The sequence below is a fragment of the Zootoca vivipara genome, chromosome 9 (genome assembly GCF_963506605.1).
Source record: "Zootoca vivipara chromosome 9, rZooViv1.1, whole genome shotgun sequence".
In the NCBI taxonomy this organism is placed as follows: domain Eukaryota; kingdom Metazoa; phylum Chordata; class Lepidosauria; order Squamata; family Lacertidae; genus Zootoca; species Zootoca vivipara.
The window spans coordinates 43,459,169-43,484,460 of record NC_083284.1 but is presented as its reverse complement, the minus strand read 5'-3'; the positions used below and the strand labels follow the sequence as shown (position 1 = coordinate 43,484,460).

The following is a 25,292-nucleotide window of genomic DNA, read 5'->3' as shown; positions in this document are numbered from 1 at the left end:
GGAGATGCAAGTCTTCGCTGACGCTTGACATGCAGGATTCTCAAATGCATCCCTGGGTGATGGGAGGGGTTGGCGCATGTATAAGGGACGGCGCTGAGAAGAGGATGCAAGTGTTTCGCGTGAGACTCCCCTAGGTGTGTGTGTGTGTGTGTGTGTGTGTACGTACAAGGGAGAGATATGGTCCAGTGACTTAGGCAGACAATGGGCATTGTTCCCTCTGTACTTTTCAGGTGGCTGCGCTGAAAGGCAACGAAGCGTCTTGTTCCAGAGGAGGCGGGTGGTGGTGGTGGTGGTGGGAGAGTGTTGCAAAAGGGAATGACATAAAGCAAACCCTTTCTTAAATGGAAAAAAGCAACAAAGTAGCAATATCAGTAGTCCACTGAATGTGCATGTGTGACGTACAAGCATATTTAAGAATTCTCTGTTTTCATGTGAAACCCATCTGTTCCCCCCCCCATTTCCATTGTTCTCTGTCTTACATGGAAGAAACTCTTGTTGTTGAATAATAAATTATGAGCTCCTAAATGCTTACACGTATATAGTTAACAGTCCACAAACAATAATTAAGATGTACAGAAGTATTTTGTGGCACAGATTCCAGTTTATGCAAGGTAAATATATGCAGGTGACTTTGTAGTTAAATTATTTGATGGTGTATGGAAAACTAACTGCTGTGACTCCTGAAGCCACTTGGCTCCTTTTTAAAACGTTGCCTAGTAAACATGCATAATTAACCTTTAACACACATATTTTCAGCTGTGAATAACTGTGACAGGAAGAGAACAAATTGGAATATTTGAATGTTTGACTTGGGGAAAATTGACTGCATTTCTATGTTGCATTTTACTGTAACTCTTTTTTATGGTTTATATGACCTCCTTTTCGGTTTCAGATATCAACAGCTTATGCCTTTGCAATTTGTCTAGTAAGTTGTGTAAAATAGCAGTAGATTTATTAACACTTGGCTGAGAGCCTCTTTTAGCCTTTGCAGTTGACTTGTAACTAATGCAGTGATTATGGCTCCCTTATTTCCAGGTACAGCCTCCTTTGATGTTATTCTTCCAAAGCAACTAAATATTATTTTCCCTAAAATGGACTGAAATGAATAATCAAACATGATGCTGAAAACTGTGAAGTATCAGATTAAGAGTTTTCATGGTTGAGGGATTAACTTTAAAGTGAAAGTGGTTCAAAGACCAAAAAGGGGGGGGGCTTGGAAAAGGGGGAAAGTATAAAGTTGGCAGAATGATGAGTTAACAGCATAATTCTCAGTTACGTAAGTGTTTTAGTTAGGGTGAGGCAACAGAATTGTTGTCATGGGAATGTAGGAAGCTGCTTTATACTGAGTCAGACCATTGGTCCACACTGGCTGACAGTGGCTCACCAGGGTTTCAAACAGGAATGTCTCCCAGCCCTACCTAAAGATGCTGGGGATTGAAGCTGGTACCTTTTGCATGCATAGTGCATGCTCCCTAACTGAGCTCCTGTCTCTTCCAGAACCCATTATGCAAACACAAAGAAAATGAAAGATTTCTTTAATGGATTCTTTCCTCATTTTGAGGAGGTGTTTTTTTTTTAATGAAGTGCTTAGTTGTGTGTAATTTGAGTTTAGTTTAATTTTAGCTTGAGCTGCTTGTTAAAAAGCATTGCGTTTCAGAACCTCATGGTGGGCTACGGAAGCAGTATTCAAGAGGGTTCAGAAACCATCGTAAAAACAAAGGTTTTGATGGAAAAAAATGAGAAAAGATATGTGTGGTAAGATTGTCTTCTCTTGTGCAGAATCTTTCCACTTTCATTCACATCACTCCTCTTTCAAAGAAAACAAAACTTCCTACACAAAACTGTTCATACACAGTAGTGAGTGTCTAGTAGATCCATGAATGCTTTATTCAGATCTTTGGAAATCATGGTCCAATCCTGAACAGTCTGTTCTATGTATGAGTAGCCTAGATTCACAGTGTACCTGAATGACTTGTTTGAGGGTAAATTGGGGGAGGATATGCAGTTTTGAGCAGCATTCAGTGTACTTTAAAGTGTCTGAAAAGACCCTCTTGTTTTTACTGCTCCATGGTTTTGTTACTGTCTTTAAGCAGTGCTATGGCTACTGGGGGAGAGGGGGGCGCTAGCCAGGCTTTTTGTGCTGGATGAAGCCTCCAGAGGGTTGCCATTGAGTTTCCCAGCCTCTCTCTCTCTGTGTGTGCACACATGCAAACCTGTCTATGACCCAGGTGAAATAAAGCCTAATTTTGCTCTTGCTTTAAGTAAAGTGTGCATCAATCTCAGTTGCAAAACACGAACTCTTTCAACTCTACATGCTTTCCAGACTTGGGGTCATTTTAGCAGATCTGATCAGTAAAATAGCCTCCTGGTCCTACAGCTGTTTCTTCTACAGAACTGTAAGACTGGAGGACACTTTCTTGGAATTTCTGTTTTGATCTGCCCCAACCCTCCCTCTAAATCCTTTGCCAGACTAATCTTGGGGGCACATTCTTCTTGCTCCATATCCTCCATTTTCTTCACTTTGACCACATCAAAAGATCCCCAATTTTACCACTTGAGGAAATGATCCCATAGTCAGTAGTTCCCTTCTTCAGCATTTCTTTTGTTAAGATTGATAATAATGAAAGGAATTGCTGTTTTCTGTTCTGAGAAATGAGAGCTGAATATCATGTTTCTGAAATAGTGGATGAAATTGAGACATCAGCCCACTAACTTAACAAATGTACAAATTTGGTTTATGAGTTTCTTTCAGGGAATCTTTTTCCTATAAACCTGTTTGCTACGGAACCCCCACCACATTAAAGATGATTTGGGACATGTTCAGTCTAGGGCTTACATGCAGTTCCCCCAGAGCACTGGAAGGTCTGCTGAATCTCACTGTTGCCCCATCGGAACTGAGAATGAAGTCTACCACATGTAGATGGAGCATGGTGAGCGAGCTGCCTTTCCAGGGAAGCTTGTCTTCTGCTACTGTTTGATTTATTAGGGAACATCTGATAAGTCGCCATGGGACACTTGAACACTGTTTGAAAACCTCCCTGAACTAGCTCCTCCACTAAGGAGCTATGATTAAAAAAACATTTAGGCTACTAAGGTATAGAATAGAATAGCACAATCCTTTGCATATTTATTCGGAAGTAAAGTCTTGCTGTGTTCAGTGGTGGTTACTTCCAGGAAAGCATTCAGAGAATTGTCACTTTAGAGTATAATTCTAAATGCAAGGCTTGAAAGTGAATGTGCTCAGGTTCACAGTCTGCGATGGGTTCACATTGTCAAAGTCTCCACTGCAGTTGTGTACTTTGGTGCATGATGATATAAAAAAAGACTGTTGTGAGACCCACTATTCGCGTGGGGAGATGCATAGATAGCAGTTGTTATAGCTGTACCTTTTCCAAGATCAGTAAGGACTGACTGGCTCCTTGTGTCCATGCTTGCCTTTCTCCATGCAGCTGTGTCTCTAGCTATACAATTGTGCAGGGGAATTTGGCAGTACTGTACGACCATGCCTGATCCCATTGTGTGTCTACCATCTGCTGTACAGAATAATAGGTAGATGTAGCTTTTCCTGCTGCATGCTAGTGAGGGCAGTAAAGGTAGGCAGCAGAATGTTAATGTTTTGCTATAAAGTTTAGGTCTATGAGAGCTTGCACAGTCTAGTGGCTAAGATATTTACAGTAGTTACAAATTAGGAAATCTCTGGTATGAATCTTATCTCTGCCATGAATTCACTGTGTGTTCATAGGCAAGCCGTTATCTCTTCCTCTCTCAGGTTTCATTCCTGATATAGCAGATGATACGGTAACACTGATCTACTTTATTAGTTATTTTATATGGGTTGCAGTGATATAATGTATGTGAAGCACATTACATGTTCTAAAAGGCTATATGTATGTTAGTAATATGTTGTGCTTCATGTTTTATTTCTGTGTGTTTGTCTCCAAGTTTTATGCTTGTTCAACAAGGTGCACATATGTGACAGGGATAAACAATTTGGTTGGTACTGATGATGCTTTCTTGTTAATAGCAGGATTCTGTATGCCAGGGGATTTCTGTTAAACTGATAACTTAAAAGTAAAGTTCTGAACATCTTGCAATACAAATCTCAAATTATTTAGGTCAAAACAAGTACCTTGTATTCACTTCATTGCTGCCTATAATCCCTGTAAAATATCGAACCTTTTTTATGGGGATAAGGCAAAAGAAAATATTAATTGTTGTTCTTCAGTTATTGCTTGGCTGCAGCAGTTTCTTACTAGATGGTTTATTTAATAAGGTGACTATGTAAATGGAATTGGTTACAGATTGAGCATATTCAGGTTTCTTGTTAAGAACAACTGCTAGAAATGCAATTCATTAATCTCAGAAGCAGCACAGTTTACTAATCCAAATACTGTATTGATGATGAGTTGAATAAAAGTAATAATTTAAAATCTGTTGCTCTCACTTAGTCTAAAGCATTATGTAACTATTCTTCTTCAATTGAATTGTAGGTTTTCGGAGGCATGTATTTTGATACTTATACAGTACAAGTACTTTGCAGCCTTCAGAAAAGTGCTACAAAACTTTGCTTTAGACCTACTTTTCAGAAAATAGAGTTCACCAACTTTCTTCTAGTTCTGTAGTTGAAAACTAGAACTTTAGTTTCACTTTAATATTAGCATTGTACTTCATATGAAGGGATGTGTTTTGCCTCTGGCTTCCCTAGCACTGCACTAAATTAAATTGCTTTGGGTTGCCCTGGACAAGATAAAGTGACTAACAAATTTAAAACATAAAAAATGATAATATATGATGAGTACTGTTGTGACGTGGGGTTTGTGATTTCAGCTCTCTTGACAAAACATGCTGGAGACAGTTCTCTAGTAACAGCTCTTTATTAAAGTGAACAAGACTGAAGACTGAGGAGAGGAAAGCTACATTTATAGGGACAGGGGACTAGCTAGGAAGGGATACATTTTGGAGGGAACAATATCAAGCAATCACAGTGCTGCCTTTTGGAGGAAACCAATAAGACAGAGGATCCAAATACAGCAGCTTAAATGAACCAATAGTAGCTGTACCCTCTGGAACCAAAAGGCAGTTACTTTATCCTAATGCAAATACAGACAATAATAATACAGATATAAAATCCTTTGACTCAATACACAACACCCCTCCCCCCCTAGTGAGCACAGCAGACGTAATCCCTCAGGTACTGTGGGGTCCTACAACTTCTACCTGATCTCCTGACAACAGGTGTTGCAGGTTCTGGATTGGGTGTTACCTGTGGTGGAGGGGCTGCTATAGGGGTTTCATCAGGAACAGATGGAGTCCCAGACATCTCAGGGTCCCCGACCTGTACCTCGTCATCATGAGGACTAGCAGACCCTGGTTCATTTGCTGAAGCCCCTGGTGACTGTACCTCTGGACCATTTCCACTCTGGTCTTGCAGCTGTGCGTCATTAGCCAGGGATGAATTATCTGACTCCTCCCTGCTGAGCGCCCGGCGCCTCAGCTGATCTATATGTCTCTTCCAAACTTGCCCATTTTCCAAGGTCACATAATAGGACACAGGTCCACTAGCCCGGGTGATCACACCGGCCACCCACCGCGGACCTCGTGAATAGTTCCTCACCCAGACCAGATCTTCAGGGGCGAGATACCTTGTTGTGTCAGTCTCAGCCTGGGGGGTTGCTCTTGAATTACGGTTTGGCATTTTATCTGGGTGGACATAATCCAGCACCGTTACCAGTCTTCTACCTAAGAGCAGCTCGGCTGGCGACTTGCCCGTCGCAGTACACGGCGTCGCATGCTGCAAAAATAACATTCGCGCAATGCGAGCCGACCAGTTACCCTCCATTAAGCGCGCAATGGATTCTTTGGCTGTTCTTACCATGCGCTCAGCCTGCCCATTGGAGGATGGGTGAAAGGGCGCGGATGTGACCCCTCTTATAAAGTTATCAGCCAAGAATGCCCTGAATTCTTGGGATACAAAAGCTGCCCCATTATCTGATACAATGGTCTCAGGTAACCCGTGGGTAGCAAACAGCTGCCTCAACACCTTGATTACGGCAGCTGATGCCATGCTAGGGACCATCGCCACTTCTAACCATTTGGAATATGTATCAACGATAACCAAAAAGACCTTCCCTTGGAATGGCCCAGCAAAATCTATGTGCAGCCGGCTCCAGGGAGTCCTGGACTGCTCCCACCAGTGGACTGGTGCTCTGGCCACTTCTGGCCGCACCTCTTGGCATGCCTTGCATGTTCGTACCCATTGTTCTATGTTCTGGTCCATTCCAGGCCACCACACATAACATCGGGCTAGCGACTTCATCCTGACCATTCCCGGGTGTCCCATGTGAAGCGTCTCAAGAACCCTGTTTCTCAGTGGTGCTGGGATTATCACCCTATCTCCCCATAGGAGACAACCCTTATGCATGGACAATTCGTGCTGCCTTGTCGCATAAGGCCTGAATTTTTCTTCATGCGGACCACCTGGCCACCCCCTCCCCACCCAAGTGAGCACACGGGAGAGAACAGCATCTTTCCTAGTTTTCTCAGCTATATCCGTAGCTGTTACAGGAGCCCCCGGAAGTGTTTCTAGCATCATAATGTGCTCCGCCGGAGCAGGATCCTCATTGCTCCCGCCAGGAAGGGGCAATCGACTCAGCGCATCAGCATGGCACAACTGTTTCCCCGGCACATGGGTCAAGGTGTACTGGAACCCATTCAGGAATATTGACCAACGCAACATTCTGGGGGAGAGAATTTGTGGCGTTTGTTTGTTTGGGTTGAACAACCCTAACAGTGGTTTGTGGTCCGTTTCAATGGAGAAATGGCGACCGTACAAATAATCATAGAACCTTTTGATTCCGGACACAATAGCCAGTGCCTCTTTATCAATTTGAGCATAGTTGCGCTCTGTGGGCGACAACGTACGGGAATAGAAAGAGATGGGCTTTTCCGACCCATCCGGTTCCCTATGACTCAGCACAGCCCCCAGACCGTATTGAGAGGCATCACATGCCAGGACCAGCGGCTTTGACTCATCATAATGAGCAAGGACGCTCCTGCTACTCAGCATTCCTCGCAAGGAGTCAAAAGCCTTCTGCTGCTCCCGCCCCCATCGCCACACATTCTTTTTCTGCAATAGTCTATGTAATGGTTCAGCTACCGAAGCTTTCTGGGGTAAGAACGAATGATAAAAGTTAATAAGTCCCAGGAATGACTGCAACTCCGTCTTGTTCTGTGGTCGTGGTGCCTCGATGATGGCCTTAATCTTAGCATCCGTGGGGTGGATGCCTGATGCATCAATTTTAAACCCCAAGAAATCCACAGTTGGCACCCCAAAACTGCATTTTTCTTTTTTCAGTTGCAACCCCACCTCCTTGAACTTGAGCAACACTGCACGGACACGCGCAACCAGTTCCTGTGGGTCTTTTCCAGCAATCAAAACATCATCAAAAAATGGCAAGACCCCCGGCAGACCTCTTAACAGGCGTTCCATGAGCCCTTGAAAAATCCCTGGGGCCACACAAACTCCGAACTGTAATCTGTTAACTCTGAACGCCCCTTTATGTGTGACAATAGTCTGTGCTTCCGCTGATTGTGGGGTTACTGGCAGCTGTTGGTAAGCTTGTGCCAGGTCAATTTTGGCGAACACCTTGCCCCCAGCCAGTTTAGCCAACAGATGTGATACGACTGGAATGGGGTATGAGTTTCCCCTGAGTGCCTTATTGATAGTACATTTGTAATCTGCACATATCCTGACTTCCCCATTTGCTTTAAGGGGTGTGACGATTGGAGTCTCCCACTTAGCAGAGTCCACGGGTGAGAGAACTCCCTGCTTGACCAATTTATCCAGCTCTGCCTCGATCTTGGGTTGCAGTGCAAATGGCACTCGCCTTGGTTTGAGTCGGATTGGAGCCACCCCGGGGTCCAACTCGAAGTCAACTGGGGGCCCTTTATAACAACCCAGTTTTCCATTAAAGAGACCAGCAAATTCCTTGCATAATACCTCACTCATCTCAGGGCAGGTTTGGATTGAATTAAGCCCTGAGATACTCAGTCCCAGGGCAGGGAACCAGTCAGTGCCCAGGAGACTGGGGCGACTGCCCTTCGCAATCACCAGTTTGAGTACAGCCTGTTTGTCCCGGAACTGTACTCTCACGGCACACATTCCCATAACATGGATGCGGCCTGCTGAGTACGACTGCAAGGTTGCCGGAAAGGGCTCCAGAGGGGGCAACTTACCCCTGGGGAAGAATGTCTTCGCGGTCTGGTCCGACACGATGGTGAATGCGGATCCGGAGTCCACCTCCATGTCGCACTGCTGACCCTCAATCTTCACCTTGACGTGTGCCTTGCCTTGCGCTGGAAACTGCACGGCCCTCCCGTTGATCTCCGTTACGTAGTGGCAGTCCTTTAGAAAACGAGTTGCTGTGGGCGGTCTGCGATGCTCCAGTCTAGGTGTTCCTGTCGCTCCCGACGCCGCCGATCTACAGACCCTGGCGATGTGACCCGTCTTTCCGCACGTCCGGCAGATAGCATCCCTGAAACGACAACTCTTCCTTTCATGGTTTCCGCCACAACCTGGGCAACTGCCTCGGCGATCTCTGTGCACTGTGCAGGCCTGACGCACCGACTCGACCCCACGGACTGGGCTCTGGCTCGGAGTAGCCTCTAGCTCGTCCATGGCATGCGCAACTTCTATCTGTGGCTTAGTGGCCTTGCGACTGGCATCAAGCTCCTCTCTTTCATAATTCTCCGTGGCGGTGGCCTCTTTCAAGGCTGAAGCAAGGGTAACCTCTTCTTTAGCCACGATGCGTCTTCTGGCTTTCTTGCTGCTCAGACCACCAATAAACCGATCCAGGAGAGTCTCTTCCAGATTTTGGAAGCCGCAGTGCTGAGCGAGCTTCCGGAGTTCAGCCAGAAATGTGGATACAGACTCCCCAGCATGCTGCTGCCTCTTATGGAACTCCATCCGCCGGGCCATCTTGGTCTCAGTAGGCGCCAAGTGGCTTGTTAGGCAGGCAAGAATATATTTGAGAGATGTCTCACTCAGCTTCGCTGGAGCAAGTAATGCCTTGGCCAGCTTGAAGGTCTCGGGCCCACAGTAGCTCAGGAATGTGGCCCTTCTTTTGCTGGCATCGGTGATCCCTTGAGCCACTGCAAAGAACTCGAAGCGTTCGACGTAGTCTTCCCAGGTGTGGGGCTCTGATGGCTGGAAGGGCTCCAATACCCTTGGACTCTCCATTGTCCTAGCGGGCAGGGTCGTCTTCTCAGCTGGCCAGTGAGTCTTGTTCTCAGCTGCAATCCGGACTCTGAGGCAGGGTTGTGTTTAACCGCTCCTCAGCATTCCGGATCCCACCTTCGTCGCCAGTTGTTGTGACGTGGGGTTTGTGATTTCAGCTCTCTTGACAAAACATGCTGGAGACAGTTCTCTAGTAACAGCTCTTTATTAAAGTGAACAAGACTGAAGACTGAGGAGAGGAAAGCTACATTTATAGGGACAGGGGACTAGCTAGGAAGGGATACATTTTGGAGGGAACAATATCAAGCAATCACAGTGCTGCCTTTTGGAGGAAACCAATAAGACAGAGGATCCAAATACAGCAGCTTAAATGAACCAATAGTAGCTGTACCCTCTGGAACCAAAAGGCAGTTACTTTATCCTAATGCAAATACAGACAATAATAATACAGATATAAAATCCTTTGACTCAATACACAACAAGTACGTTGGTAAATTCCTCTAAGACTACAGTCCTTTGCATATAGCCTAGGGATATGCCTCATTTAACTCAGTGGGACTGGTTCCAGTGAATTCTTCTTTAAAAAAGAACAACTTAAATCCAACAAAAAAAGCTCTGTGCAACTTAAATATTGCTAAACTAATCACCTAACGAGCAAATAAGAGTAGGAAAAGTTCCATTTAATGCTTTAAAGCATTACAGTCATTAATGAAGCGCAGTTGATGGCCTTGGGCAAGTCTATTAGCCTAACTTTACTCAGAGTTGTTGGCAGGGTAAAGTGAGAAGAGTAGAGGAATAGAAACATAGGAAGCTGCCTTATACTGAACCAGAGCATTCGTCAGTCTAGCTCAGTTCTGCCAAATTGACTGACAGTGGGTCTCCAGGGTTTTGTACAGGTAGTCCCCCCTAGCCCCACCTGGAGATGCTGGGGATTTACTCTGGGACCCACCAATGAGCTAGCCTCTCCTCTCCCTATACTGCCATGAGCTTCTTGGAGAAAGAGTGATATTAAAATGTAATATCAAAATTACGTTTTTCTAGTATGGTAACTGGAAATGTCTGTCTAGTCCACAAATATATACAGCAATATGTTTATTTACTGAAAACCTTGGATTTTCAAATGAAATACATTAGAACCCTGCACCCGCCAAAAATATATATTTGAGATTACATTAATTTTGAAGCCTCTAGATTAAGGTACAGAAACATTAGCTGCAAAATGAATAATTTCAACACATTGGACAGTTATCAAGGTTTGTAGTGATATTGTATTGACGCACTTTTATATATATTCTTTATGTAATAAATAATATAAGTCAAAACTAATACAGTACATTTAGCCATAAAGTCGCTCAGAGCTGGTTGCAAAATTATTTTTTGCACTTAATATTTCAAGCTTCTAAAAGCTGAATCATTGTGCATTTTTTTCTAAAGTACAGTCATACCTCGGGTTACAGCTGCTTCAGGTTGCGTCTTTTCGGGTTGCGCTCCGTGCCGAACCCGGAAGTACCGGAATGGATTACTTCCAGGTTTCGGTGCATGCGCAGAAGTGCCAAGTCACAACCCACGCATGTGCAGATGTGCAGATGCGGGTTGCAAACGTTGCAGGTTGTGAACGTGCCTCCCGCTCGGATCATGTTAGCGACCTGAGCTTCCACTGTACAAAATACAGGAGAGTATTTGCCTCTTAGAAATGTAATTGGAATAATTTGTGTAGAGTGATTCACGAAAATGGCCTCATCACATGGTACAATTGGGGTTTGATTTTTACAACAGGAAATTGGTGGAAGGCTGAACCAATGAACAGTTGAATACCATGTTTCCCCATCCCATGTGATAGAGGATACTTGGAAATAAGAGCATGTGTGTGTGGTTAAATTCAAGCCAGTGACTGAAAGAACATCTCACTATAGCATTAGCAGGGTATATTTGGGCCCTTCTAACTGGAACATGGGATCTAAAGCATAAGGGCTTGCAAAGAGAAACAGGAGAGCTAGCAACAGCTGCAGCTGACATAACACTTGCATCATGTGACACACTGGCATCATGTGATGTGGTGTCTTGCAGGCGTTGTCCTAAAGCCTTTCCAAGCTGTTATGTGATGCACGTTAGGCATATCATAATGGCCTTGCCTGCAGAATGTAAGAAGAGCTATGCCTGTATCATCTAGTCCAGCACTTTATTTCCAGGAGTGGCTATTCAGATGCTTCCCCTTCAGTGTAAAGCAAGTGTAAAATGACACCTGTTCAGGCAAAAATAATAGTAATCTCATTTTCGCATGTCCTCTCAGGAGGTGTGAGCTGGCAGTGGCTGACCAGGAATTAGACCTTGTGGTTGTAGTGGATAGTGTGTGACAGTTGTGAAAAAGGCAGATTCCATGTTATGGATCATTAGGAAAAGAGCTGAAAATAAAACTGCCAGCATATAATTCCATGGTGCAACTGCATGTGGAATATTGTGTACAGTTCTGGTTGTAGAGTTGGAAAAGGTTCAGAAAAGGACAACCAAAAATGATCGGGGGGCTAGAGTATCTCCTCTATGAGGAAGACTTTTTTTTTTGTTCAGAGAAAAGGCAAGTACCCAGTGACATAGAAATGGCAGGGAAAGAATGGAGTTAGTGATTTCAGCTTGACTTCTAAAGTTTCATGCAGGTAAGACTAGAGCACATTGCTTTAACACTAGGTTATCTGAATTTTCTGAACTCAGTGGAGATTGCAAATCTCTCTCTTGGCAGGACCCATTTAAAGAAAAAGTCACAGGTATTTGTAAAGCAGTTTGGAGTTCTCAAGCGCAAAGTGTTGTTAAAAGGTGACATTTCTTTGTTAGTTTAAGGTGAGAATGATTCTGCACAGAAATGGGATGCTTGTAAAAGGAAGAAGTCTACCCCTTCTTTCTTTTTTCTAGAAAGGAAGGACATGTTTTATAATAGACAGATATGAAGATAACTCAGTTGCTGTTTGAATATGCATCTTGTCTCTGAAAAGAAAAGTAAGCAATTTCATACATCTAGTCTATCCTTAGATCTTGAGGATGGTTACCAAAGGTCTGAATCAGAACTTAATAGCATATAGAGCAAAATAAGGACTAGTTTTCCAACCAGATTAATGCCACCTTTCATTAAATTAATGTCTCCATCACACATTCTCCATTGTGGAAATGGAGCATGCTTCTTATGAAGGCCTTCCTGGTTTCCATGTGAAGTTGCCTTTTCTGGTTCTGATACTGAATCAATCATAGCACCGGTCTATCTAGCATAGAACTCTGTTCTCCCACTGGCAGCAGCAACCAAGAACTTCAGTGCTTAGGACATCATTGTTTCAGAAGATAGCAGATGTGAGATGTAGCTGCTGCTGCCTGATTCAGCTCACCTGGTGCAGAGGAGATTTGAGTGGCCTGGCTGCAGAGTGCATTGTCTGGAAGTGATGTCACTGGGGGTTGCTGGTGTACTGCATCTGAGACTGCAATCAGAAGTAGCCAAAAGACTGGCACTGTGTGAAAGGGTGAGGCAATGCGAAGAGATGCATAAAAGGAGTGAGACGGGTCAGGCTTCAGAGCAGAATTGAGGCAAAAATGAAGGCAGCTTAGAAAATAGCCAGGAAGAGGCCAATTTCAGAGGGACAGATGGCGGCAGGGGAAGAACCCTTAACATACAGGCATGAGAAGAAAGCAAGGGGAAGGGTGAGAGGGGAAGGAAAGAGAAAAGGAGAGCCTGGCGAAAGACAGGTGTCTTGGGCCTTGTGAGTCCATTCCCTAGGAAGAATTGTAGCAGAGTACAGATACAGAGTGGATCAATTAATGTTTCATATGTGCAGTGTATTCTGCTGTTAGTTTTTCTTTATGTTGCCTTGTTCTGTTGTTCCTGCTTTCAATTCCTTTTGTTTGTTTTTTAATGTTTTAGATTTTACATTTGTGTTCTGTTTTGAGTGTTGGTTGCAACAAATATTGTTAGATGAGATTATAATAACAAACATCTGAGAAGGTATGCTTGAGGAGCAGCTGCTGAGACTGTCCCTCTACAAATTATGTAATGCATTCAGTGAATAATTGATAGGGGCAGAGGAAATTATTTGGATATACACAAGTTCACTTCATGCAGATTGGCTATTTCTTAGTGAAGCCTTGCCACTTCTCTTAACCATTCCAGTTGTAAATATGTACAAGAGGGGGGGAAAGGCAGATGGGTTCACCCTTCAGTTTATATTCCCAAATAGAATGATGACATCAATATAATAATGATAGAATACAAAATCGGGAGTAGCAGTCCCTGGATAACTTCTCCAAAATAAATGCTGCAATCTTGTGCTATAAATTGTGACTATGCAATTAATCTTCACTTGCTTTAAATTGCTTAAAATAAAATTTAAAAGTTAGTTTTATTGCAGATGAAAATATGATGGGAATTATTATTGAATTTCAGACAGCAACCCTGCATGCATATCAGGCCATTGCTTTGGAATCTCTCTTTAAAATTATTTTTTACATGCCACCCTTCCTCCTAAAGGAAACCAAATACTTAAAAACAATTCCAATGCAGACACAGACTGGGAAAAAGTGCTACTTAAAAGCCTTGTGGAAAGAGCAAGGTCTTCAGTAGGATGCAAAAACACAAACAAGGGGGGGGATCTGTCTCATATTTAACAGAAGTTGCTGTTGCATTTGCCTCTTTAAGCTCCTCCTGGTTCTAGGAGGCAGTGGGGCACAGGGTGATGCTGCACAAAACCCCGTATATTGCTGGTCCCCTCTCATGGATCAGCCTCTGGTCCCTCTGGCTCCACCACACATTCATCAGAGCCCTGTCAGTCCTTCCCAGATGTGCATCAGCCCCAGCAACTTTGGCCAATGTTCAGGGATGACAGAAGTTGTTGTTGAAAAAATATGGAAGTACCACACTGGCAACTCCATGGGCTGCACCAGCCACAATTTGAAAACATGGCTTATGAATCATGTCTCATTTTAACCATGGTTTGTTGTTCTATCCAAACCAAGGATCTTCACTTAACCTTGGTTTGTTTTGGTGCCATGCCCCAGCTGCTCTCCAAGCTACAGAGGCAAGATTAGCTAGAAAATGAAACCAGTCCTTAGACTAAGTGACTGTTGGTTCCACTTTGCCAGAAATAGTGCTCTTGTGCTCTCTCTTTCTCATCATTTTGACCGGCAACAGGCTCCTTTTCCTGCACAATTCCACCATGGTAAGACCCCACCCCCCTCAAGCCAGCTCACCTTGCATCCCAGATGCTTTGTAAGGAGAGCAAAATGTAGACAGACCACTCTGTCTACATTTCTAACTTTTCTAACATCTATGCATGACTGCATATTGAAGGCACAACTTAACTTTTAGGTAGTTTCCCTTATTGTTACACCTACTTAAAGTGGTACAGGAAGCTCTTGGAAGGAAGGAAAACCCAATACTGACAATTTCCACTTCACCCTTCAGGGTTTGTTTGTTGGCTTGGCTAGCTGTTGCCTAGAAATTCTAGTTAATGGCTGCAAGGTTCTGGGGTGAAACAACTGCAGTTTCTTCGCTTGCCCGAGGGACTAATTGTGACTTGTTCAACAAACCATGGCTGATTCATGGAATCTGCTATTCAGAAGAAGATTTTGTTCTTTTCTATGTTCTTCCTGCCTTGTGTTCCTTTCCTTCCTCCTTTGGATAATCTGTCTTTGGTTTGCCTTTTTCATTTCAATATAGTTTTTTGTTATACAGGTAGTCATGAATCTGTATTTCTGTACTGTCTCCTGCACTGGATCCAGATGTAGATGCTTTGCATAATAATTGGTCCCCATTATCTTCCTATGTCTGGGGATGTTTGTATCTTTTGCCTGTTCTCTGAAGTCTCCTTTGGCCTACATCTCAAGAGATTTCTGTACCTTTGATAGATCTTTCTATTGCAGGGAGTGCTGTAGATCTGTTTTGAGCTGTATGGAAAATTCTTTTGTTTGCCATCATATTGGTATATAAGAATATCTTGGATAGTACATCCACATTTTAGGTATACACTCACAAAACTTCCATTTTGTGCTTTCTTTGACTTAAAGTTAAAAACAAGACAGATGATTACACTAAAAATGTTAATTAGCTACAGCAGTATAAAATTATGCACAGCATACAAGCTGAAAGCTTCCAAATTATAGCTTCCTCATAAAGTGTAAGAGCCACACTGTGTATTTATAAATTAAGAATTCCATAACTGTTGTACAAGTTGCCATTAAGCATTTTTAAAATGTCATGAGTTGTAATGCTTTAGATTTTAAGTTACTATTTTGTGTTTAAGCACATCAGTATTGCCTTCTGTAATGCTCTAAACAGCTCCTTCATAGTGCCTTTTAGATTATACAGTCTATCCCAACCCTCCGCAAAAATACTAAAACGGCTTGGCTCTATGATTGGTTCCAATGATGTAAAATAATGTGCACATATATGTTTTCCCTACCAGGACTGTGGGGATGACGGGAAGCAATTGAGAAAGGGGTAAAGGACAGCATTATGCCAAATTCCTAGCTTCTCTTGTCTGTCTGTAAAATGGGGGGAACCGCAACCCTACATCACAGAGGTGTTCAATAATATAAGAATAATGTAAATTATTCCATACATAGAAGATGCCATAAATACCCATTTATTAAAAAAAATCTTGATTGTAAAATGAATCCCTAATGGTTTACAAAAATAATTTTTTAAAAAAGGATGGGGGGGGGGAATATCATGAACTTGTCCTCCAACTCTAGCCATGCTTGCTAGGGCTTGATGGGAGTTGTAGTTCAGCAACATCTGGCAGGCCAAAGATTCCCCACACCTGCTTTAAACACCCTATTGTCTGTATGTCTGGTTCTGAGGCTGTCTGTTTTTCAAGTGATCCTGCTGTCTCTTCCTTTCCCACCTGGAGTTCAAAACATATGCTTTGCTTTGTAGAGTGGCCAGATTCAAATGTTTCCATGGGGGGGGGGCTGAAATTCTCATTCTCTCTCCCAAATCTCGTCCTTTGTCCTTTTCCTCTGAACAGCAGTGCTGCATGCTCTCTTTATGCAGGCCTCTTAACCTGCTGTGATATCATAGAGCAGTGTTTCTCAACCTTTTTTGGGCCAAGGAACACTTGTTCCATGAAAAAAATCACGAGGCACACCACCATTAAAAAAAGTTAAAAAAATTAACTCTGTGCCGCCCTATATTGACTATATAATTATGACTGTAAGAAACACTTGCCAATTGCTGTGTTGGTTGCAATCTCCTGTAATAAGGCTTCACAAGCCGCTGATTTCTCTGCCAGCACAATCCTTTGCTCAGCAATTTTCAGGTTGAGCTCATCCAGCCAGCTTCTTTAATGGTGGGAACTACTACATTGAATTATTTCAGAATGTTGTGTGCATGCTGTTGAGTTCTAGGGATCATAGTCTTAACTTCTTGAGGAGTTGAACCCCATTTCAGTTTCAGAAGTCACAGTTAAAATTTAAATTAAAGAAACCGCTATGCATATTAACTAACCAACTTTAATTTGAGTTATTCACACAGAGTAATGAATACCTTGTCCTTAATTTGTACCCTTAATAAATTTGTGAAATATAATATCTTGCTTTTATTAGTTTCTGTTTATTGGTTTGGGTCTTCATTTAATTATCCAACTTATTTAAGAAGATCGTTACTTCACCAGCTTTCAACATTGATGCTGCAAGTTTTGTTTGAAGAAACAACAAAGGAACAACAAACCGAAAGAATACCAAAGTGCATAATGGAGAAATGCCAGAATACTAAAGCACAAGAGATCAAACAAATGAGCATTCAAGCACCCTTACTGCAATCTTTGAAAGTGTTTTTTTTCCTTAAACCAAACAGTTTCAAAGATTGCGTGATTCACTGAATTTAAAATTCACTTTGAATGTTTTGGCCTTAGAGGATAGAAAAGAGTGAATGAGTAAGCTGATATATGGAATATCTAAAAAAGAACTCATTGCTCTTACAGAAAACAGAAAAGCATGCTTAGCTTTGCAGCCTCGATTTGCACACATTTGAATAAAGAAACTTCTAATGTAACAACTCTACTAAGCTGTAGTTTTCCTCTATTGCTGTCTTTTGTGTAAGAAGCAAGAACTACGGCTTCACTATTGCGGGTGAAATCCAGTGTTATCATCCTGCTTGTAGGTTTTGATCAACAACTTTTGATCCAGTGGAGTCATCTGCTAACAGAAGAAGAGGGGAGGCAATTTTCTACCTTTCCTCTTTATCCCTCCACCGCCTTGCACATTGTTTCAAAGGGTTTCCCATCCCCCGGACACAGAGTTTGGACCACGGAGCTGGAGTACGAAGTGGAATTGGACAAAACCATTTCCCTTCTACCTATATTTGTCGATGCTTACACTGGGAACAAAAGCTATTATCTGAAGGGCTGCTAGAGCATGAATTTTCGTTGAATAGGAGAGGGAGTTGAATTGCTTCTTTATACCAAATTACAATTTAATCTGTCCTTCTTATAGGATTTTGCCCACAATAGTGAAGCCGTACTTCTTGCTTCTTACCCAAAAGTGTTTCTATCTGAGCATATTGGTCATATCCCTTAAACATCAGGCCCATTAGATTCATGATAATTTGTTTAATAGGACCTTGCCAGTTTTTATGTCCTGAGGTCCCTGATACTCATTACTAAGATAAGATTAGTTACAGGTAGGTAGCCGTGTTGGTCTGCCATAGTTGAAACAAAATAAAAAAATTCCTTCCAGTAGCACCTTAGAGACCAACTAAGTTTGTCATTGGTATGAGCTTTCGTTTGCATACCAATGATAAACTTAGTTGGTCTCTAAGGTGCTACTGGAAGGAATTTTTTTTTATTTTGTTAAGATAAGATTGCTCAACTCTTTTTCTGGTAGGATTCTTGACAAGTACATACTCTTAACAAGTACGTATATGAGAATCAGAAATCCAGTAGATGAAGCATCTATCATTATTGCATCACTATGTTGGGGGGGGGGGGAAATGACACCTGTTGAGTTATAGCTTGTTGCATAGTTTTTAAAGCCACATAAATTTGTCAGTGTTCGTAAGCCTTATCTCTCAGCCTTCTTAACTAATAGAGAATAGACAGGACTGGCAAATATGGGATGTTTCAAAAGCATGTTCCTTAATGAAATTAGCCCTAAAACTGGAATACAATTACAGTGTAATGTTTGGGGAAGAGTAAGAGCAGAATCTTTAGCAATAAATAATTGAAAGCAAAGGCCACAAACTAATTAGCTCATTACAATGTAAGAAAGAATTATGCATCTTTCTGGATCTCCTACTGCTCACATATGTTGCTTTGGTAACAGCAAGTTAATAAGAGGAGCTCTCATTTTCTGCTTATTAGATCAGTTCTAAAATAACAATCATTGCAACAGCACTCTCATGATCCAGACAAGTATAAGACTGTATTGCTTATTTATTTATTTATTTATTTATTTATTTATTTATTTATTTATTTATTTATTTATTTATTAGCTTAAAAGCTACAGTCCTATTTCACTTTGCTGGAAGTAAATCCCATTGAACGCAATGTAATTTAGTTCTGATTAGATATGAATAGGATTGTGCTGTGTTGCCCACCTTCCTGGCATGGTACATACAGAGGTCCACAAACTTACACGGGGACTATGTTTCAGGGATTGCGGCTAAAGCCAAAACCACATGTAGTCAAAACAAATTGGGTTCAATGGTGGGTGGGATTGCCAATATCATTTCCCCCCAAACCCCACCCCTTTCCATTTCCTTTTTATTTATTGCCACATGCGTAAAGCTGAATGCGCACAAGCTAAATGTGTGTAAGTAAGAGACTTATTTTACTTCAATGCAGCTTATTATACCATGGATATAGTCCCCTGCCCTTAAAAATGCTCCAAATAAAGCATAAATTAAGGTGTGTGTGTGTGTAAGTGTGTGTAATTCCCTCTGATATTTTTTTCTGGATTATATGCTTTGCATGTCTGATATTCCAAAACAAATGCTGCCAGATGTAGCAGAAGCTAGACCTTTCATCTGCATCATTCTAAGACAGATCAGGAGAGTGAGATCTGCTATGCACGTGGTATTTTATATCAACAATACTGGCCTTACCTGTCAGGCTTTGGGGGATCAGATCCTTCCCATGGTGGCAGCCCAGAATCAGAGAAACGATAAAAGTTCTTACCAAGCATTTATTCAGTAATTCACAGAGAATGACAAAGGAATGCAGCCTTCCCTAATAATGGCATGGCTCCAACTCCCCTACGCCTCCCCTATTCAATGCCACTCCTGCGTTGGTTAATCTGAGCTTTCTGCCTCTCAGTTCTCTATTCTAATACCCTCAATGCCCGCCTGGTCATGGGGGAGGGGGTCAGGAATATTTTCCAAGGACACTGAGTCTGTCAGCTGTTTTTTCCCTGGTGCAGTAGCAGAGGAAGCCTCTCCAGCACCCGATGCGGGGTGAACTGCCCAGCTGCGCATGCACAGTGCCCATATGGACAGCGCATGTGAGCCCTTAGCCGCCCTACAGCGGGGGGGGGGGGAGGCAGCAGGTGGACAGTGCAGAGCCCTGCAGTGAGTGCTGCCCGCAATTTTGTCACCCCCCTCAGGGTGACACCCGGGTCAGACTGCACCCCCTGCACCCCTTTCCTATGCCCCTGCCCTGCTTCTTCTTCTTCCTGCTGTTCCTCTTCCAACATTTCCCAGCTTCTGCCCTTTGCAGCCTCTGAACTATGCCCTTCTGCAAACCACTGTTCTAAATCTATACTGCCCTCCTGTCCTTGGGAAGGTTCTGGAAAAGGGCGGTCCCCACCATTCCTCCTAAGTCCAGCCCCTGACATTACCAAAGCTAAAATACCACAATGGACAAAATTTTGATGTGTGCCTTCAATATACTTTTGCAGAAATATATGGTGAGTCTCCGCCTACAAAGGAGTGGTGCAGCTAGGCAGGGCGTATGCTATCCTTAGGCCAATTGGACAGCCACCAAGGGCTCAGGCCTCACAGGGGTGCAGTACTGACCTTTGAGGGGCACAGTTTTTATGCAGATTAATTTTTGTTATATGTTGTACTTTACTAATAAGTACAGTGGTACCTCGGTTTATGAACACAATTGGTTCCGGAAGTCTGTTCATAAACTGAAGCGTTCATAAACTGAAGCGAACTTTCCCATTGAAAGTAATGGAAAGTGGATTAATCCGTTCCAGACGGTCCGCGGAGTAACTGTTCATAAACTGAAGCGAACTTTCCCATTGAAAGTAATGGAAAGTGGATTAATACGTTCCAGACGGGTCCGCTAGTACTTAACCTGAAGCGTACTTAACCTGAAGTGAACTTTACCATTGAAAGTAATGGAAAGTGAATTAATTCGTTCCAGATAGGTCCGCGGCGCTCATAAACCGAAAATTCATAAACCGAGGTGTTCATAAACCGAGGTTCCACTGTACTTTTTTCTCTCTGCCTGAATCTTCCAACACTCAGCTTTATTAAGTCCATGAGTTCTATAGTGTTGTGAGAGAGAAGGAAACAGCTTTTTTCTATTCACTTTCTGCCATGCCATACATAATTTTAAAAACCCAGTACTTGTCTTTTCTAAACTAAAAAAAAGAAGAAATCCCAAATGCTGTTCATGTATGGAGTGTGTGGATGATAAAATACAAATTTGATAGGTGACGGGGGTAATTAAACCTGATAGGTAGTTAGAATTTCCATACATTAGGCAGAAGAGTCCAGTGCAAGAGGGCTTCAAGTACCCTGTTTCTCTGAAAATAAGACATACCCATAAAATAAGCCGTAGCATGATTTCTAAGCATTTGTGCAATATAAGCCATACCCCGAAAATAAGACATAGTGACAGGCACAGTTTTGGAGGGCGCCAAGGGTGTAGCAGGGTGACTAGAGAGTGAATTCAAGGCAGTACAGTAGTCCTTGAAATATCTGAACTGTACCAGAAGTTAAAGCAGCAGGAGGAGCTGGAAGCACAGGAGAACTGCTATACAGCATCTGTTTCTGGTTGTGAGTGAGTGGGGGTGGGGATGGGGGTGAATGAAGGGCAGGGAAATTAGCTGGAAGGAAAAGCTATTGAGAGCTTATTTGGCTAGGGAAGACTCTTAAAAATTACTAACTGTAATTGAGCACATTAGCTCTGGTTAGTTTAGAACCGTAAACTTTACCCTACCACTTTATTTTGTAATGCAAATAATTTGATAAATAAAATATCAATTTTTATGTTTCTGGAATGACAAAGTAAATTGCAATATTTCATAGCATTATATAGTATTTGTTATGCTCTCTCCCCTCTTCATATGTCTTTCCTTTCCTTTCCCCCCTCTTTTTTAGTTCACTTCTTTCTTTTTCATGAGAACCAAGAATGTTTGATGTATAATGGCTTTTGCTACATATTGTCAAAGCATAATACTAATTTTTAAAAAATAAATAAATGAACATAGGTGGGATTAACTGTATTGTAACATCACAAAGCCTCACTGAACTCAAATAAGTATACTACTAAGTAGATGTCTACTTCTAAATAGGCATCAATTGATTTTTTTGTAAAAACAGCACATTTCCAGTATAAATCTTGAAATTTAAAAGTTGGAAAGTTTGGGCTTTATAGTAATGTTTTCATAAATTGGTAATGGTGCTCCACTTGGAGTTTGTTTTTACCCTTTTATGAGCTACCCAAGTCAGTAGTGTAGCAGTTGCTAATATAACGATAGTTTCCAAGATAAAATGCTGATTAGATTCAGTTCTGCTTTGATTATGAGAAAACAAAATTTTGAAATGAAGAACAGTTCTGTGGAATTAATTAAAAATGGAGAACTGTATAACACATAAATCTGGTGCTAATTTCAGGAGGTTATTTTTAATACTGGCATGCTCATCACTACCAGCAGCATGTGGGGGAGGGACATTGCTCCTCTTCTCCCCCTCAACAAGCAAACTAATGTGTAAGTGTATTTTTGCAGGGAACAAGTTATTCTTTAAAAGGAGATGCTATTATAATTGGTTTGTGCAGTAACCTGTTTCCAGGAAATTAGATTACACATAATTATCCTGGGAGGTGAAGCAACTCTTTATCCCCATTAGTATACTAATATAATACGCATTCTAATATCATCTCACAGTAGGGCTAATTTTGTTCCCTTTGAGACATAGAGACACCTGGTATTGCTTTTGCCTGCTGAAATGCCCCGAGGAGATGCTGTGTACTTTGGTGACAGGAGCGGAATTCATGTCACTTTCTCTCTGCTGTTGTTACGAGCAATTATAATTACCCATTGGTTTATGCTGTTCTTGTGCATTTTGGGAAATAGCATATTGTGATTTTCTTAAGTGTTTTATGAGATTAGCAAAATGAGTAGTGAAACTTGAACTTCTGTTGTGTTCTTTAAACTGGAAGTGGGGTTGTTTTCTAGGCACAGGTAAAGTAATGGGCCCTGCCTCAGTGTCACAAACCTGATTACCTGAGAGCACTCAACCACCTGTTTTATATGGTACTGCAAATTCTGATTAAAACATTTCTCTGGAATTGCCTACAGCAACCAGATCTAAATATTCCAAAGCATTATGAGGATAAAATTACTTGCACCCACTGAGACCTTGACTCCACTGTTATAGCAGGTGAATCTCGAGAGGCACCTGCCCAGAGCACTCTTTAATACAGTTATTTTGAATGAGTTTCTCCCAAGTTTTCCTGCCTAGCTTCTTCTTCCTTGCTATGTCATTTCATTGAGGTCTGAACCAACAAGAGGAGAAAATGAGATAGAAAAACTGGGAAGCATGTTTTAATGGGTGGGATCAGCAGCTGGCAAGGCTTAAAAAAACAATGTAAAGAAAAGAAAGCAGGACTTGTCTTGCAGTATAAAGGTAAAGGTAATGGGACCCTTGACCGCTTTGTCCAGTCACGGACGACTCTGGGGTTGCGGCACCCATATCGAGTTTATTGGCAGAGGGAGCCGGTGTACAGCTTCCAGGTCATGTGGCCAGTATGACTAAGCCGCTTCTAGTGAACCAGAGCAGCGCACAGAAACGCCATTTACCTTCCTGCCGGAGCGGTACCTATTTATCTACTTGCACTTTGACATGCTTTCAAACTGCTAGGTGGGCAGGATCTGGGACTGAGTAACGGGAGCTTACCCTGTCGCGGGGATTCGAACTGCCGACCTTCTGATCGGCAAGCCCTAGGCTCTGTGGTTTAACCTACAGCGCCACCCACGTCCCGTCTTGCAGTATAGTGAACCACTGAACCAGCCCTCCCACACTGAATAAATCTCTTTCTGTCCCAAAGCCATGAAAGACCCTCCACCAACCCACCTTTAATTTTAGCACACATCCCATCTTGAAATTTCATCACAGTTGATTGATAAACAACTGATATAAATCTTTTTACTAAAAAGGGTCACATTGGTCTCTCCCCTGTTATATAATTCATTAGATCAACTCAGATGAATGTTGCTTGAAGAATTAAAGACTTCTAACAAAATGTAAAGTTGTGTTTGTGTGATTCAGATTAAATCACTTCAAAGGAGACAGTGCCACAGTGGGACAAGATTAAACTGCTTACATTAATACATTTTGGAACAGTCTTCTGAACTCTCTGCACTACAGTTACAGAATAAAGGACTGTTTTACATACATAGTGATAAGGACCAGCTGCTTTATAAAGTTTTTTTTTCATCTTCTACATTGCTTGAAGAGCAAAAAAAAATACATTTCAGAGAGCATGTTATTTGCATAAGCATAAAATCTGTAACTAATAGTGTCTTTGTAGCATATACTATTGAGTTCAAGCAATCTCTGGTTCTATCAAATTTAAATTTAGTTTTATAGATACAGCAATATAAATATACATGAACTAATGGCTGAAATATCAGAATGCTATAATTAAAACTGGCTAAATATTAAAAACCTCTGCTTCTTTATGGCAATAGCCATGTCCATTTTTGTATACCTATGTTTCTTTATTCCTGTTTTTTATTATTCCTGTTTTTTTGTTTGTTTTTTGCTTACCAAGCTTTCTGTAGTCTCCTGTTTTAGTTTATGTGTAGACCTCTTCCTGCCTGGGCTTAATTTTGGCCCTATAGATTGCCTTAAAAATATGTTGATGTATACTAAGCTAATCATGCCCACCCTGGCTCTACCCTCTCTGCCGCCACTTGCACACTGTAACTTTTCCTATCTCTCCTCTTTCCTGTACCTCCTGCAAAATCTGCTCCAGAGGGTTGGAGGAGATATTGACAGCTCACAGGGTTAGGAAGAGATGTACTGTTGTGCAAGTGGAACTGGATGCATGCAGCATTGGATACCATCCAATTAAATACTGTTAATAACACAATTAAAAGAAACAGGAACAGCATCAACAGAAACCACAATGACAGAAAAATAATTAAAATAAGCCAAATGCCTGGCAAAACAGGAAAGAGTGCCAGCTGGAATTTCACAACCTTGGTCGTACATAACAGCTAATCAGGTTTCTGAATGCAAAGAAAGACATAATACATGGATAGATTCATTGGAGAGAAAATGGTCCTTCAAATAGTCTAACTGATTTGTAAAAATGTTATGAGAGACATTGCACATATCTTTGTAAACCAAGAAAACCTAATAATAATAATAATAAATAAATAAATGAATAAATAGTCTAGTCCCTAGCTTTTCACTATAACATATCACCCCTCCTTTCCTGATTAGCAAAAGATTCAGGGAATTTTGGAAAACAGTTTTATACAGTTTTATACTTTTGGAGGGTTTGAAATATTGTGACAAATATATACACAGTCACATGTGTGCTTATGTGTTCATAATTCCCCAGTCTACTATCATGTTTTTCCCAGGGTGGCTTACAAATATCAATAAAGTGCAACCCAGAAAAAATGCAACATTAAAACTGCATACATTAAAACAGCCAGTGTGGTGTAGTGGTTAAGAGGGGTAGACTCGTAATCTGGGGAACCGGGTTCACGTCTCTGCTCCTCCACATGCAGCTGCTGGGTGACCTTGGGCTAGTCACACTTCTCTGAAGTATCTCAGCCCCACCCACCTCACAGGGTGTCTGTTGTGGGGGAGGAAGGAAAAGGAGAATGTTAGCTGCTTTGA

General features: G+C 41.9%; 1 protein-coding gene across 3 annotated transcripts in view; it reads left to right on the top strand.

The window, feature by feature from the left end:
• Positions 1-25,292, top strand: part of MARCHF1 (membrane associated ring-CH-type finger 1) — a 125,625-nt gene that overhangs the window by 1,016 nt on the left and 99,317 nt on the right. The gene's annotated exons all lie outside the window — the stretch shown is intronic.